Raw genomic sequence first — 16700 nt, 5'->3', positions numbered from 1 at the left:
TAGACATTCCCAATTTGGATATAGCCACGGCTGTTGAGGCCTTCAAAATGGGATTGCTTAGGGATTCATTGTTCTATGATGATCTTGTTATGACTCCATGCAGGAACTTAGATGAGGTAAGAACCCGGGCACTCAGGTTTATCCGGCTAGAGGATGACAAGAGGATCCAGGAGAGATTAGCAGGGTCCTCAAAGCAAGAGAAGCAAGGATCCTCGTTCAAGAACAACAAATTCAAATCCTATAACAAATCCGATAACCAGAACGTGCATGCTGTTGATCAAGAAGAGGATGATGAGGATTATCCTCCAATTTCTGAATATTGTTTTTCTGTTGATAACAATGAACTAATCCTTGCGATGCAGAACCTAGGTGATAAAGCCAGATGGCCTAGAAAAAATGACAGACCGGCTGCAACCAAAGATAAATCAAAGTGGTGTGCATACCATGAAGATTTTGGGCATCTAACAGAAGAATGCATTGCATTGAGGAAGGAAATTGGATATTTGTTGAGCAAGGGGCAAATAAAAGAGTTATTGGGGAGAAAGAAGTCAAGGACTCAGGATCCTGAAAGGATCCCAGAGAAAGCTCCAGCCCCTCCAGCGGATGCACAAGTTATAAACTTTATTTCTGGAGGATCAGACATCTGTGGTACATCCTTCTCAGCAGCTAAAAGGCATGCAAAGGAAACTAAAATGGATAATGGAGAAAGATCTATCCGAACATCAAGTGTCTCTGAAGGAAAAGTCATAACCTTTGATGAGGATGATCGTGTTGATATCCAGGATCCTCATCACGATGGTTTAGTTATTACTCTTTTTATTTCTAACCATTTTGTCCGCAGGATCCTTATTGATGGAGGAAGCTCAGTAAACATTATCCAGCTTGATGTTCTAAAAAAGATGGGTATCCCAGAATCAGATATCATACCAAGATCCTCCGTGCTCGTGGGATTTAGTGGCGAAACTAAGAATACCCTGGGGGACATTAAACTCCCAATATACATAGAAGGCCTACATTCTTATCAAAAATTTTGTGTTATTGACTGTTTATCTTGTTGTAATGTTATCCTTGGCAGGCCCTGGATACACGATATGAAGGCAGTCCCATCTACCTACCATCAATGTGTGAAGCTACCTAGTACTTGGGGAATAGTCAAGATTGACAGTGATCAGTAGGAGGCTAAGAACTGCTACACTTCATCGATGAAACCAGCCTCGAAGTCAAGGGAGCAATAGCAATCAAAGTATCCTCCAAGGGATGTCTTGGAGGCAAGAGAGCAGGATGTGGTAGAAATCCTCATGGATCCTGATGATCCTGAATCTAAAATCTATATCGGATCAGGGATCCTTGGCAGAATGAAAGAAGACCTCGTATCCTTCCTCAAAAGGAGGAAAACTACCTTTGCATGGAAGCATGAGGATATGACAGGTATATCTAAGGATATTATCACTCATAAACTTGGCATTGACAGGTCATTCAAACCAGTCCATCAAAAAAGGAGGAAGTTTGCACCCGAAAGAAATGCCATTATCCAGGAAGAGGTAGAAAAGTTGCTCCGGGCAGGTATGATTAGAGAGGTCAATGGTTGGCCAATGTGGTTGTTGTTCAAAAGAAAAATGGAAAGTGGAGGGTATGTGTCGATTTCACAGATTTAAATAAGGCATGTCCCAAGGATCCTTTCCCATTACCCCACATTGACTCCATGGTGGATGCAACGGCGGGTCATGAACTGTTAACTTTTATGGATGCTTCATCTGGATTTCAACAAATACAGATGGAACCATCTGATCAAGAGGATACGACTTTTATGACTCCAACCGGTATATATTGTTATATTGCTATGCCATTTGGATTAAGAAATGCAGGTGCAACATATCAAAGGCTGGTGAATATGATGTTCAAGGATCAGATTGGACAAACTATGGAGGTTTACATAGATGATATGGTGGTAAAATCCATAAAAGCTGAGGATCACCTAAGGGACTTGGAGGAAGCATTCGATATCCTTGACAAATATAACATGAAACTTAATCCTTCAAAGTGTCACTTTGGTGTTAAAGCAGGTAAATTCTTAGGATATATGGTGACCAAGAGAGGCATTGAAGCTAGCCCGGAACAAATCAAAGCCTTAGTGAATATCAAGTCTCCTGCCAATGCTAAGGATGTCCAGAGGCTAACAGGCAGGATAGCAGCTTTGAACAGATTTATATCCAAATCCTCAGAAAATGATATCCTAAGGAAGAACAAGAAATTTGAGTGGACTGAGAAGCATGAAAATGCCTTAAGAGCTCTCAAAGATTACCTATCCTCAGCCCCGGCCTTGATGAAACCAGAAAAAGGCGATGTGCTATCCTTATATCTTGCAGTATCCTTAAAAGCAGTAAGTGCAGTCCTTGTTAAGGATCATGAAGGTACACAACATCCTGTCTATTATGTAAGTAAGAGTCTACTTGATGCCGAATCCAGGTATTCACACCTTGAAAAGCTTATTCTTGCATTATTCATGGCATCTACTAAGTTGAGACATTATTTTGAAACTCATGTTATTGTTGTTAAAACTAATTTTCCAATTAAGAATGTCCTCAGGAAACCAGAGATGTCAGGAAGGATGGCTAAGTGGGCAGTGAAGCTTAGTGCCTATGATATAAGATATGAGCCCAGGACAGCCATCAAATCCCAAGCATTGGCCGACTTTGTGGCTGATTTCAGTAGTGATTTACAAAAAGAAGCTGAGTTAGATCCTCAAATATCAAAGGCACAGGGCTTGGAATACTACGAAAATCGCCACAGGGGGACATAATACCCCACTCTATAGCTTGTGAGTTCCAAACCACTAACAATGAGGCTGAATATGAAGCCTTGATTGCTGGTTTGCAAATTGCTAAGCATATGGGGATCAGGTATCTTGACGTACATGTGGATTCGTTGTTAATCACTAATCACTTTAATGGATCCTATGCTGTTAAAGGTGAAAAACTAACTAAATATTTAGAGATAGTCAAAGAGTTGGCACTCTCTTTTGTTTCCTTTAGTTTGACACAGGTACCAAGGGAAGAAAATACAAAAGCTGATGCATTGGCTAACTTAGGATCATCCTTGAAGATCCCGAAGAATATAAGTATCCCTATTATCCATATCTTGGCTCCTGCCATAGAGGATCATGTGGCCATGGAAATAGGAGAGGATTCTGCAATTATCCCTAGTGAGGATACTCAATCTTATTCAGGATCATGGATCTCACCAATCATGAGATACCTACAACACGGAGAGATTCCTACGGGAGAAAACCCTAGGGCTTTCAAAATTAAGGTATCTCAGTTCACAATCTTAAATAATATGTTGTATAAGCGATCTCTTGTAGGACCATATTTAAGATGCATTGAGGATCCTGAAGTCCAAGAAGTTTTAAAAGACTTCTGTTTTGGTCAAAAATCACACAAGGATAATGCAACCAAACTCTAAGTAAACGGGGAATGATGCTTGGTTTGTTGAAAAAGTAAAGGATCACTTTAGTAAGAAATATGCAAGTGACACAAGGATTTATACGAGGAAAAAGCCCTTGATCAATGTATGATCTCCGACATAAAAAACCTCGGGTGATGGCAACTACCGATCACCAAACTTCAATATAAGAAAAATTGGTTACAACTTCGGATGATAATGAGCTGAGTACAAGGATCACTATAGTATCGAGTGTCTAAGCGTGTGAGAAATGTGTTGTGTGTCTTCCGAATGGGGAAGAGTGTTATATATATAAGTGTGAGTGACCTATTTTAGGTAAATAAACTAACAATCAGCTCATTACCCCTTTAGAAATAAAAGTAAATCTAGCCTAAATTATCGCCCTTAAATCATGCCGAGTTTCCATATCCTCTACAACGTTCATCTCTGATTAAGCATATGCCAAAGTTGTAAAGACGCGTCCCTTGTTTGCGATGCTAAGAGCGGATCCTGCTAGACATTCCTGCAAGATAACATTAAATTCAATGAAAACAACTGTTAGCATGAGGATCCCTATGATGGTCCGTGATCCTGATCCTGGAACTCTGCTGAGGATCACTATCTGCCAAAGAAACAAGGATCACTGGTTAGGATCACATGTAAGGATCATGTGTTATAAAAATCCAGCCCTAACAATTGCCCCCAAAATATAAGGAGCGATATTGTAAATAAATGAGTTATATTTTGCTTGATCTTATCTGCAACGAGCTAATCGGATAACTAGCCGTTTGAGTCGGACTAGCCGTTGCAATTCTTACGTCACAGAAGTGACAGCCCTGCAGATCATCATTATAAATAGGAGATAGAGATAGGATCAATTCACATTTAAAATCAAAGAAAACTCCCTTTATAATCTCGTCCGAAGATCAATCAGGTATCTCTCTTCTTCCTTCTTCCTTCTCTTACTCTGTTTTCCTGCTTCTTTCCATTCTTCTGCAAATATGTTGCTCCGGAATTCCCCTCATAAGGATCCTGAGAAGAACAGTCCCTTAAAAGGTCAAGGGATCATCAAAGATTCTCCCACCGAGAGGTGCTGTTTCACTGATCCTCAGGTTGATAGAATCCGTCACTGTTTTCCGGCGAATACCATCTTCAAGTCCTTTACTCCCACTGCTTTGAGTGACTTTATCTCTGATACTTGGGTGGCCCTTCCTGTTACTCCGTTCTTGATAGGATATTCATATCCTTTCCCACAGTTCACTCAATCCTTCTTCTCTCTTACCGGCATCTGCTATATCCAGGCTATGCCCATGATCTGGAGGGTATTGTATACCCTTGAGAGGATCATTGAGCTAGAAGGGATTGACCTTGGTATGGCGGAGCTGGCTGAGATGTACGATCTTACCACTTTCGGACCCCATCGTTATCTATTTAAGCGAAAAGTTGGAGAGGATCATCCTGTCTTCAAGGTCACCAAGAACGACACGAATTGGAAGCGACGGTTCTTCTTTGTTAGGAGGGATACCATCCCTGATGGGAAGGATCTGCCCAAAGAGTGGGCTATTCATGGTAGGATAGAGGATCCTGGAAGGATCACCATAAGATTTGTTCCTTAGGATGAGGATCACTAATATTTTCTTTTGTTTTTTGTTTATTGTGCAGCTGTTTCCATCTCTCGTCTGAAGTTGACACCTGCTGCAAAAGAGAGACTTTTAGCCTTCAAGAAGCTTGATCCGGAGACAAGAACTTTCCAGGTTGCTACTCAAGATTCCCAAGAAGTATCCTCTGCCTCTGTCACGATGTCAAGTAAGTATCCTGATTAAAAAGTAGTTTCATGTAGGATTTTTTTTTAAATTAGTTAGAATACTTATCTGATTTTGGTTGTGTAGGTGCTGGAAAATCTGCTAAATCTGCCTCCAAGTTTGGCATTGATGATCTTGCTAATGTCAAATCTGTGAGGAAGAAGACCCCTGCTGCCAGTCCAACCGCTTCAGCCCCTAAAGCACCTATTAGGGGTAAAGGAAAGAAGAGGAAGGCCTCTGAGGATCTTCAAGGATTTCCCCTGCTCCGCCAACAGTTTCTTGATTATGTTAACGAAGTAAGGATCACTGCTCTTGCTTGTATATCCTGCTTGTTTGAGGATCACCTGGTCCTGAACTTACCCTTTTCCCTTTCTGCAGAAACTCGCTGAAATAGAAACATATATTGGCCACGTTGAGGATCAAGACCGCCAAATTGCCGACCTCCAACAAATGGGCGTGCTGAAGGATCTCAAGATAGCTGATCTTGAGAAGGAACTCCGGGCTACCAAGGATGAAGCTGCTCAAATGCTGATCAACATGGATTGTGAGAAGCAGGAGATCACCCAGGATGCCAAGGTCTCCGCCGCAATAGCTATGTATAGGATCCAGTTGCAGATGGCTGCGGAGGCTCAGGATCCTGCCTTTGATAAGAGCACATGGGATGTGGAGGGCTGGAAGGCAAGGTTAGCAGAGTTGGAGGATGATGATGAGGCCGAGGAGATCCCTATGCTTGAAGGTGGTGATGCTGGCAAGGATCAGGGGGAAGCAAGTGGAGCTGGTGGTGATGGAGCAGCGAAGGTTTGAGCTGCTGAATTGAGCGATGATGGATATTTCGAGACTTGGCCGGAGCCCAATTTTTTTAAAATTTGGTAGTGGTTTTTGTGGTTGTTGGTGTTTTGAAACAATTTATGGTCTGTAACTCAAACAATAGTTTTTAGGGTTAAGGATCCTGGATCCTTTGGACAATAGGTAGGATCGCAAATGGTGGAGGGATCCTCTATTTGGGGGATGAAGCCTTTGTGATCCTGCCGCTCTTACTTTCCTGCACCTGCTATGACCGCATAAACAATGGACACCCTTTGCCAACCCATGTGGACGGGCCACGTTTTGCTGGTGGAAACGTAGGTTGGCAATTTTGACAATTTTTGAAAGGGTTTAAAATCCTTTGTTAATAAAATAACTCTAATCTTTCTGGCTTATCTCGTGTTGTTATCCTTTGTTTATCCTTTTATTTTCCAATTGTTAAGCAAATCATGTTCAATCATTTTAGGATATGATCCTGGATCAAATATCCTGTAATCGAAAAATTTTCAAAAATAGTCTATGATCGAGGATCATAGGTTTAGTTGTCAAAGTGTAAGGGTTATCCAAAATAGCAAGTATAATCAAGATAGTCAAGGATCATACCTGAGAATCCAAGTTAGGATCCTAACCTTTAATCAAGATAACCATAAGTGAAATTTTAACGGATAATAAGGATTAAGGATCCTTATTTGTTTAACTTCGAAAACCTGAAAAATGGAACATAACTTGGGACTAAGCCAATGTAAAAGATAAATTAACAGCTGGGGACATGCCCAAAGGATAACTGGGGATAAGCCCAAAGGATCACTGGGGACAAGCCCAAAGGATAACTGGGGACGAGCCCAAAGGATAACTGGGGACAAGCCCAAAGGATAACTGGAGACAAGCCCAAGGATCGTATGTAAACTGGAGTATGGCCCTTACTGGCGACTATCCAAACTTGGTGACATGAAAATGTCAAAACCTTAGCTAACGTGAAAACGTTAGAAACCTTAGGAACGGATGTATGGTACGTCTACCATTATACGTAGGATCCTAGATATAGCCAGTACGATGAGGTTGTCAGCCCCTAAAGTGGGTACTGGTCCCAAAGACGTGAACTATACCAGGATCATCGTGCGCTACAGGCGAAAACTGGGGACAAGCCCAAGGATAACTGGGGTTGAACCCAAGGATCTGAGATGCTTTTGAAGACTATCGATAATATGCTGAGGATACCTGGACTATCAGAACTCAAATTCTCGTGAGAGAAGGATGAAGGATACGTGATCCTTATCCTTAGGTAAAAATAAGAAAATGGAAAAGTTTTGAGATAAGGACTTTACCAGAGTAAAGGATCACTGATGTCGCCGGGATCCTTCGAGGATGCTTCCAATGTAAGGATCATATGCTTGAAGGATCCTGTTCACATGAAATACTTCTTTAAGTGAATAGCATTCCAGGCTCTTGGTAACAAATTTCCTTCCATGGTTAGCAATCTGTATGCCCCCTTTCCTGCTTCGGCTTCAATCAAGTAAGGGCCTTCCCATTTTGGTGCCAATTTTCCGTCAGCAGGATTGATGGTGTTTTGGAATGCTTTTCACAACACCATATCCCCGACTTGGAACTTCCTTATCCTGACATTTTTGTTGTAGGCACCAGCCATTCTTTGTTGGTAGCTTGCCATCCTTATCCTAGCCAGATGCCTGATTTCCTCAATAGTATCCAAGTCTTGAGCTAGGTTTGCAGCATTCTCTTCAGGATCACGAGTACTTGTTCTAGCAGTTGGAATCACCATTTCTGTTGGGATCACTGCTTCTGCCCCAAATACTAAAGAGAAGGGTGTTTGACCAGTGGCACTCTTGGGAGTTGTCCTATCAGCCCACAGCACATAAGGCAATTCCTCTGCCCATTTCCCCTTCTTGGATCCTAATTTCTTCTTCAGGTTGTTGATGATGATCTTGTTGGATGATTCTGCTTGACCATTGGCTTGTGGATGGACTGGTGTTGACGTTATCATCTTAATTCCCCAACTGTCACAAAAGTTAGTGGTTCTGCTCCCAATGAATTGGGAACCATTATCACATACAATTTCAGAGGGAATGCCAAATCTGGTTATGATGTTCCTCTTAATAAAGGATATAACTTCCTTTTCTCTGACTTGAGCAAAAGCTTCAGCTTCTATCCACTTGGAGAAGTAGTCGGTCATGACAAGCATAAATACTTTTCCACCAGGTGCCTTAGGGAGCTTGCCAACTATATCCATCCCCCATCTCATGAATGGCCAAGAGGATGGTATTGGATGCAATAATTCAGCTGGCTGATGAAGGATATTGCTGTGTCTTTGACAAGGATCACACTTCTTAGCATATTCTACAGCATCCCTTTTCATAGTTGGCCAATAGTATCCTGTTCTAAGGATCCTTGAGAACAATGCCCTGCCCCCAGTGTGGTTTCCACAATCTCCTTCATGGAAGTCTCTCAACACTTCTTGAATTTCAGGATCCTCGATACATCTTAAATATGGTCCTGCAAGAGATCGCTTATATAATACATTATTTAAGATTGTGAATTGAGATACCTTAATCCTGAAAGCTCTAGGATTATCTCCCATAGGAATCTCCCCGTGTTGTAAGTATCTCATGATTGGTGAGATCCATGATCCTGAATATGATTGAGTTTCTTCACTAGGGATCATTGCAGTATCCTCTTCTATTTCCATGGCCACCTGATTTTCAATAGCAGGAGCCAGGATATGGATGATGGGGATACTTATATCCTCTGGGATCTTCAAGGATGATCCTAGTTTGGCCAATGCATCAGCTTCTGTATTTTCCTCCCTTGGTACCTGTGTTAAACTGAAAGAAACAAAAGAGAGTGCCAATTCTTTGACTATCTCTAAATATTTGGTTAGTTTTTCTCCTTTAACAGCATAGGATCCATTAAAGTGATTAGTGATTAGTAATGAGTCTACGTATACTTTAAGGTATCTGACCCCCATATCCTTAGCAATTTGTAAACCAGCAATTAAGGCTTCGTATTCAGCCTCATTGTTGGTTGCTTGGAACTCACATGCTATGGAGTGGGGTATTATGTCCCCCTGTGGCGATTTTAGTAGTATGCCGAGTCCTGTGCCTTTGATATTTGAGGATCCATCAGTGTGTAGTATCCAAGGATCCTTGGTTTCATCTAGCTGCTGGACCTCCAATTCTGCTTCCTTTTGTAGATCACTACTGAAATCAGCCACAAAGTCTGCTAGTGCTTGGGATTTAATGGCTGTTCTAGGCTCATATCTTATATCATGGGCACTAAGCTTTACTGCCCACTTAGCCATCCTTCCGGACATCTCTGGTTTCCTGAGGACATTCTTGATTGGAAAATTAGTTCTAACAACAATAGTATGGGTTTCAAAATAATGTCTTAGCTTAGTAGATGCCATAATTAATGCAAGAATAAGTTTTTCAAGGTGTGAGTACCTGGATTCGGCATCAAGTAAACTTTTACTTACATAGTAGATAGGATGTTGTGTACCTTCGTGATCCTTAACAAGGACTGCACTTACAGCGGTTGAGGATACCGCCAGGTATAAGGATAACACATCTCCTTTTCCGGGTTTCATTAATGCTGGTGCTGAGGACATATATTCTTTAAGGGCTTGTAAAGCATTCTCATGCTTTTCAGTCCATTCAAATTTCTTGTTTTTCCTTAGTATATCATAAAATTCTTTACATCTTTCTGAGGATTTTGATATGAATCTGTTTAGAGCTGCTATCCTGCCTGTTAGCCTTTGCACATCCTTAGCATTGGCAGGGGATTTGATATTCACCAATGCTTTAATTTGTTCCGGGCTTGCTTCAATGCCCCTCTGAGTTACCATATATCCTGGAAATTTGCCTGCTTTAACACCAAAGTGACATTTCGAGGGATTAAGCTTCATGTTATAATTATCAAGGATATAAAATGCTTCCTCCAAGTCCCTTAGGTGATCCTCAGCTTTCTTTGACTTTACTACCATATCATCTATGTACACTTCCATAGTCTGTCCAATTTGGTCTTTGAACATCATATTCACCAGCCTTTGATATGTTGCACCTGCATTTCTTAGTCCAAAAGGCATGGCAATATAGCAATATAAACCGGTTGGGGTCATAAAGGCCGTATCCTCTTGGTCAGATGGCTCCATCTGAATTTGTTGGAATCCAGATGATGCATCCATAAAGGTTAACCATTTTGGATCCTTGGGACATGCCTTATTCAGATCAGTGAAATCGACACATACCCTCCACTTTCCGTTTTTCTTTTGGACAACAACCACATTGGCTAACCATTTTGGATATTTTACCCCTCTGATCATACCTGCTCGAAGTAGTCTCTCTACTTCTTCCTGGATAATGGCATTCCTTTCTGGTGCAAACTTCCTCCTTTTTTGATGGATTGGTTTGATCGACCTGTCAATGCCAAGTTTATGAGTGATAATATCCTTAGATATACCTGTCATATCTTCATGTTTCCATGCAAAGGTAGATTTTCTTCTTTTGAGGAAGGATATTATGTCTTCTTTCAACTTGCCAAGGATCCCTAATCCGATATAGATTTTTGATTCAGGATCACTAGGATCCAAAAGGATTTCGTCCACATCCTGTTCCCTTGCCTCCGATACACTCCTTGGAGGATACTGTAATTGCTATTGCTCCCTTGGCTTCGAGGTTGGTTTCATGGATGAGGTATAGCAATCCTTAGCCTCTTGCTGGTCACTGTCGATCTTGATTATCCCCCATGGGCTAGGGAGTTTCACACATTGATGGTAGGTAGATGGGACTGCTTTCATATCATGTATCCAGGGCCTGCCAAGGATAACATTACAACAAGATAAACAGTCAATGACACAAAATTTTTGATAATTATGTAATCCTTCCACGTAGATTGGGAGTTTAATGTCTCCCAGGGTTTTCTTAGTTTCTCCACTGAATCCCACAAGCACGGAGGATCTTGGTGTGATGTCTGATTCCGGGATACCCATTTTCTTTAGAACATCAAGCTGGATAATGTTTACTGAGCTTCCTCCGTTGATAAGGATCATGCGGACAAAATGGTTAGAGATAAAGAGAGTTATAACTAAACTATCATGATGAGGATCCTGGATGTTAATGCGATCATCCTCATCAAACGTTATCGTTTTTCCTTCCGAGACACTTGATGTTCGAATAGGTCTTTCTCCATTATCCATTTTAGCTTCCTTTGCATGCCTTTTAGCCGCTGAGAAGGATGTACCACAGATGTCTGATCCTCTGGAAATAAAGTTAATCACTTGTGCGTCTGCCGGAGGGGCTGGAGCTTTTTCTGGGATCCTTTCAGGATCCTGAGTCTTTTGCTTTTTCCTTCCCAACAATTCTTTCAAATGTCCCTTGCTTAGCAGATATCCAATTTCTTTTCTTAATGCGATGCATTCTTCAGTTAGATGCTCGAAATCCTCGTGGTATGCACACCACTTTGACTTGTCTTTAGTCCCGGATGGTTTATCATTCTTTCTGGGCCACCTGGCTTTTTCTCCTAGATTCTGCATTGCAAGGATTAGTTCATGATTGTCAACAGAAAAACAATATTCAGAAATCGGAGGATAATCCTCATCATCCTCTTCTTGGTCAACAGCATGCACGTTCTGGTTGTCATTTCTATGGTAGGATTTGAATTTATTGCTCCTGAAGGAGGATCCTTGCTTCTCCTGTTTTGAGGATCCTACTTGTCTCTCCTGGATCCTCTTGTCATCCTCTAGCCGGATGAACCTGAGTGCCCGAGTTCTTACTTCATCTAAGTTCCTGCACGGTGTCATAACAAGATCATCATAGAACAATGAATCCTTAAGCAGTCCCATTTAGAAGGCCTCAACAGCCGTGGCCATATCCAAGTTGGGAATGTCCAAGGATTCTTTACTGAATTTAGTTATATAATCCCTTAACGATTCATTATGACTTTGAGTTACCCTGTATAAATCACTAGTTAATCTTTCAAATTTTCTACTACAAGAGAATTGATTATTGAATAAATTAACTAAATTAGCAAATGAAGTGATAGAGTAAGGGGGAAGACTTAGCAGCCATTTAAGAGCTGATCCAGTAAGAGTGGATCCAAATCCTTTACATAGGCATGCTTCCTTTAACTTTTCTGGGATTGGATTGATCTCCATCCTCTCCCTGTATTGTGCTATGTGCTCCTCAGGATCCGTTGTACCATCATACAGCTTCATAGTAGGGATATGGAACCTTTTGGGTACCTCTGCATCACAAATTGGTGGTGCAAAATGAGATACCTTATGGCTTCCATCTGCAATCTCTGGGATAGGCTTGACTACCCCTGGAACACTTGAGATCATATCCTTCAGCTTCTGCAACTCCCTGGCCATAGCATGATTGATACCTGTATCCTGCACGAATCCATGGTTAGTGGTAAGATAATTATTTAAGGTGTTACCTCCCATTGGGTTCAAGTTAGGAATACTGGGTGTGAATCCATATGGCTGGGATTCTGGGATGATGGAGGGACCAGTGGAGGCAATGGTCTGCATTGGAATGAAATCCCCTTGATGGACATCTAGATTTCCTGTTTGCAAACTCTTTAGGGATCCTGGCATCCGGGAGGATCCTGGTATCTGAGACGATCCCGGAACAAAGGAGGATCCTTGAACCTGGGATGATCCTGGAACAAAGGAGGATCCTTGAACCTGGGATGATCCTGGAACGAAGGAGGATCCTAAGCTCATGAAGGATCCCAAATGCTGGGCGTAAGATCCCGCCGGTTGGAAATATGATCCTGATGTCTGAGTCATTGTTGCTGGGCCGAAATGCACTCCTCTTGATCCACCCATATATTGAATGTCTGGGACCTCTGTTGGCTGAGAAGTAATCATTGGAGTATCAAAATTCAAAGATTTGGGCATTAGTGGGGAATGATCCTCTGCCGTTTTCTTTTGCCTTTTGAGATCTCCGATTTCTCTGAGGATCCTGTCATTAGTTTCATCCTGCTGCTGCATACGATCCCTCATCTGCAAAATCAAAGTAAATATATCACTAGTACTGGAAACAGAAGAAGTTAGAGCAGAAGATGATGGTTTAGAGGAGATAGAAGTTGGTCTCTTCTCAGCATTTTTTTGAGATCCTGCTGGTGGTGGAGGCAAAGGTGGAATGCCAGTAGATGAATTGACTGCCGACATCGCTGTGGATTTATTCTTCAATGATGAAGCCATGTAACTGTTTTGGTCAAAAATCACACAAGGATAATGTAACCAAACTTTATGTAAACGGGGTATGATGCTTGGTTAATTATGAAAGTAAAGGATCACTTCTGTGATAAAGATGCAAAGACACAATGATTTATACGAGGAAAAAGCCCTTGATCAATGTATGATCTCCGGCATAAAAAACCTCGGGTGATGGCAACTACCGATCACCAACTTCAATATAAGAAAAATATAGTTACAACTTCGGATGATAATGAGCTGAGTACAAGGATCACTATTGTTTTGAGTGTCTAAGTGTGTGAGAATTGTGTTGTATGTCGTGTCCCCTCTTCCAAATGAGGAAGAGTGGTATTTATACAAGTGTAGGTGACCTATTTTAGGTAAAAGGACTAATTATCAGCTCATTACCCCTTTAGAAATAAAAGACAATCTAGCCTAAATTGCCGCCCATAAATCAAGCCAAGTTTCCATATCCTGTGCAACGTCTATCTCCGATTAAGCTCTTGCCATAATTGTGAAGACGCGTCCCTTGATCATGATGCTAAGAGCGTACCCTGCTAGATGTTCCTGCAAAATAACATTTCATTAAGCGGAGGTGACCGTTAGTATGAGGATCCTATAATGGTCCATGATCCTGATCCTGAAGTCCTGCTGAGGATCACTATCTGCCAAAGAAACAAGGATCATTGGTTAGGATCACGTGTAAGGATCATGTATAATAAAATTCCAGCCCTAACAATTGCCCCCAAAATATAAGGAGTTTATTGTAAATTAATGAGTTGTATTTTGTTTCGATCTTATCTCCAACGGGCGACTCCGAATAACTAGCCGTTACACATGGACTAGCCGTTGTGATCATTACGTCATAGATGTGACAATCCCTGCAGATCATGATTATAAATAGGAGATAGGGTGAGGATCAGTTTGTATTTAAATTCAGGATATACTCCCTTTATAATCTCCACCGAAGATTGATCAGGTATTCTCCTCTTCTCTCTTTCCTTTCTCTATTCTCTTTGCTCTGTTTTCTGTTTTTACTCTGTTTCCATTCCGTCACAAGCATGTTGCTCCGGAATTCTCCTCACAAGGATTCCAAGAAGAGTAGTCCCCTAAAAAGCCAGGGGATCATCAAGGATTCTCCTACGGAGAGGTGTTGTTTTACTGACGCTCACGTAGACAGAATTCATCATCGCTTTCCGGCGAATGCTGCTTTCAAATCCTTTGTTCCTACAGCTTTGAGCGACTTTGTTTCAGACGTCTGGGTGGCTTTTCCTGCTACTCCGTTCACTATAGGGTATTCGTATCCTTTTCCAACCTTCACCCAATCTTTCTTTTCCTTAACCGACATCTCTTATATCCAAGCTATGCCGATGATCTGGAGGGTTCTGTATACCTTCGGGAGGATCATTGAGCAGAAAGGGATTGATCTTGGGATGGCGGAGTTGGCCGAGCTTTATGATCTTACTACATTTGGTTCTCATCGGTACTTGCTGAAACGGAAAGCCGGGGAGGATCACCCTGTCTTCAAGGTCACTAAGAACGATACAAACTGGAAGCGTCGCTTTTTCTTTGTTAGGAGGGATTCCATCCCAGATGGGAAGGATCTGCCCAAGGAATGGGCCACTCATGGTAGGATAGAGGATCCTCGAAGGATCACTATCAGTCCTGTCTCATATGATGAGGATCACTAATGTCTTTTTTATCTCTTGTGCAGCTATATCCATCGCTCATCTGAAATTAACCCCTGCTGCAAGAGAGAGAGTCTTGGCTTTTAAAAAGCTTGATCCTGAGGTCAGAAGTTTCCAAGTCACCGTCCAAGATTCACAAGAAGTATCCTCTGCATCTGCCACTATGTCAAGTAAGTATCCTTATAGAAAATAAATTATATGTAAGATTGTTTGATTAATAAGGCAACTTATCTTGTTTTTTGATTGTGTAGGCGCTGGGAAGTCTGCCAGGTCTGTCAAATCTGCTTCTAAATTTGGGATAGATGATCTCACCAACGTCAAGTCTTCGAGGAAGAAGGCTCCTGCTGCCAGTCCTTCAGTTTCAGCCCCCAAGGCACCTATCCGGGGCAAGGGAAAAAAGAGGAAAACCTCTGAAGATCTCCAAGGATTTCCCCTCCTCCGTCAGCAATTCCTTGACTACGTGAATGAGGTAAGGATCACTGCCCCTGTTGGTTATCCGTTTCGAATATCCTGTTTGTGTATCCTGTTTCTTTGAGGATCATCCGGTTCTGAACTTACCTTATTTCCCTTTTTGCAGAAACTTGCCGAGATCGAGACCTATCTTGGCCATGTTGAGGATCAAGAGAGCCAGATTGCCGACCTTCAACAAATGGGCGTGCTTAAGGATCTCAAGATAGCAGATCTTGAGAAGGAACTCCAGGCCACGAAGGATGAGGCTGCTCAGAGGTTGATCGATATGGATAGCGAGAAGCAGGAGATCACCCAGGATGCCAAGGTCTCTGCGGCAATTGCTATGTACAAGATACAACTTCAGATGGCTGAGGAGGCTCAGGATCCTATCTTTGACAAAAGCTCGTGGGACGTTGAAGGTTGGAAGGCAAGGCTGGCAGACCTGGAGGACGAGGATGAGGCTGAGGATATCCCCATGCTGGAAGGTGGTGATGCTGAAAAGGATCAGGGTGGAGAGGCTGGTGGTGATGGAGCAGCGAAGGAGTAGGCTGCATGATTGGGCGATGATGGATATTGTTGACTAGGCCGGAGCCCAATTTTTTAGGTTTAGTAATGGTTTTTTGTGGTTGTTGATGGTTTGTGAACAATTATGGTCTGTAATCTTCGAACAATAGTTTTTAGGGTTAAGGATCCTGGATCGTTTGAACAGTAGGTAGGATTGCAAAAGGTGGAGGGATCCTCTGTTTGGGGGATGAAGCCTTTGTGATCCTGCCGCTTTTAATTTCCTGCACAATGCTAAGACCGCATAGACAATGGACACCCTTTGCCAACCCATGTGGACGGGCCACGTTTTGCTGGTAGAAATGTGGGTTGGCAATTTTGACAACTTTTTGAAAGGGTTAAAGATCCTTTTGTTTAATAATATAACTTTAATTTTTCTGGCTTATCTCGTGTTGTTATCCTTATCTTCTTGTTTCTTGATTGTTTTTGTAGTATATTTAAAGTAACAAGGGTTGAAAATATGTTATCCAAATTTAGGATATGATCCCAGATCAAATATCCTGATATTGAAAATTTTCAAAGTACTTTAATTCAAGGATCATAGGTTTGGTTGTCAAAGTGTGAGGGTCGGTTAGGATAGTGAGTATAATCAAAATGGTCAAGGATCATACCTGAGGATCCAAGTTAGGATCCTAACCTTCAATCGAGACAATCGTAGATAAGATTTTGATGGATAATAAGGATTAAGGATCCTTATGTGGTCTAACTTTGACAATCCTGAAAAACGAAGCACAACTTGGG

The sequence above is a fragment of the Helianthus annuus genome, chromosome 13, assembly GCF_002127325.2.
Source record: "Helianthus annuus cultivar XRQ/B chromosome 13, HanXRQr2.0-SUNRISE, whole genome shotgun sequence".
In the NCBI taxonomy this organism is placed as follows: domain Eukaryota; kingdom Viridiplantae; phylum Streptophyta; class Magnoliopsida; order Asterales; family Asteraceae; genus Helianthus; species Helianthus annuus.
Note: the sequence above shows the minus strand (reverse complement) of the source record.